At 35.0% G+C, this 1449-nt stretch overlaps 1 long non-coding RNA gene across 1 annotated transcript; it reads right to left on the reverse strand.

The window, feature by feature from the left end:
- Positions 1–293: 293 nt before the first annotated feature.
- On the reverse strand, positions 294–1061 carry LOC145662118 (uncharacterized). The gene is made up of 2 exons (XR_014126986.1): positions 529–1061; positions 294–385 (listed from the first exon to the last, which is right to left on the reverse strand). It is a non-coding gene; the product is annotated as an uncharacterized LOC145662118 (long non-coding RNA).
- Between the last annotated feature and the right edge of the window lie 388 nt (positions 1062–1449).

The following is a 1449-nucleotide window of genomic DNA, read 5'->3' on the forward strand; positions in this document are numbered from 1 at the left end:
AAAAAATTTTCTGAAACAGTTTTTGTTTTGTACACACACAAAAAAATTCTGAAACAGAATTTTGTTTTCGTACACAAAAAATTTTTCTGAAAACATTTTTTTTTCGTACACAAAAATTTTCTGAATCAGTTTTTTTTTCGTACACAAAAAATTTTCTGAAACAAAAATTTAGTTTGATTTTTTTCCCGCAAAACATTGATTTATTTTATCGGTAAACAGATTCAGAAAAAATAAATTGAAATCGCAGTACAGGAAAAAGAATTTGATTTTAGGATGTGAAATAAAACACAGAATCATGTTTTTGTACATTTATTTTTAGCAAGTGAAATAGAATACAGAATTTCTTTTTCTTCAAAGGAAGACGTGTCCGTGACGGGTACAAATTCTGTAAAGAGAAAATAAAACATATGAATATACATGGTAATATTTATTTTGTTTCCTGTGAAAGAAGAAAAACAGATTATTAACATCGAATTAAATGATCAAGAGAGAGAGTGAGGTGAGAAAAGAAACGCAAATGTGACGTACCTGAATTCCTTTTTTTTCTCCACGGGTTTCTGCGAGGTGATGTCATCTGAGTTTTGTTTCCGCTGTGGCCTCGTTGAAGCATGTCCCGTGTTGCGTTGATTCTTTGCCCCGTCTTTGGGAGGTGATGTTGGTGGGATTAGGGGAAAATATGGCTGTTATTCTGTTCTGGCTTTTTTATACCCATAGGGCAATGTCTCGTATGTGTCTGGTATTAATCGGCGTTTTTTATAGTTGAAACTGTACTTCTTTTCTTCAGGTTTTGTGACAAGATGATGATCGTGGGTTCTGTAAATTTTGTGCGGCGTGCTAATGGAGATTTTTTCACTCGATTGATTTATGATCATTTGCTCCAGACTATTAAAATTTAACTTTTGACTTGCAGTATAATTGAGTGTGAATCCACGAATTTTGCATACATAACTGGTTGATTTCGTGTCGGGGTTGTAGATTTCCAAGGCGTACTGTTTTGGGCCACCAGACACGAATTTTTTAATGTATGCTTTTGGTCCAATTGATTCCAGTTCATTTGACATTGAACCAAGAAATACTTCTGGTTCTATTGTGGGCTGTGATGGTCTCTGCGTGAATATCACGGAATCTGTATCGAAATATAGTACTCTTTCTTGCAGCAATTCTAAATATTTGTAGAGTTCCAGACGAGCTTGACACGTTGTAAATGCTCCAAGGACAACATTAGCATTGTTATTTTGTACTGGAACATCATCTTCATACTGCCAATAAAGGTATAACAACGAATCATTAACAGGTAAAATTTGGTTGACTTTTATGTCTGGAGCAGTTAATTTCTGATACAGTTCTTTGGGGTCGTTAATGATGGTCGTTTGGCTGAAATTGTCTCTTATAGCGAGTCGTCCCCAGAAGGCATTCAAACAGAGTTTTGCAAGACTACGACGTGCTGAA

This window comes from Thermobia domestica, chromosome 10, assembly GCF_964235325.1.
Source record: "Thermobia domestica chromosome 10, izTheDome1.hap1.1, whole genome shotgun sequence".
NCBI classification, from domain to species: domain Eukaryota; kingdom Metazoa; phylum Arthropoda; class Insecta; order Zygentoma; family Lepismatidae; genus Thermobia; species Thermobia domestica.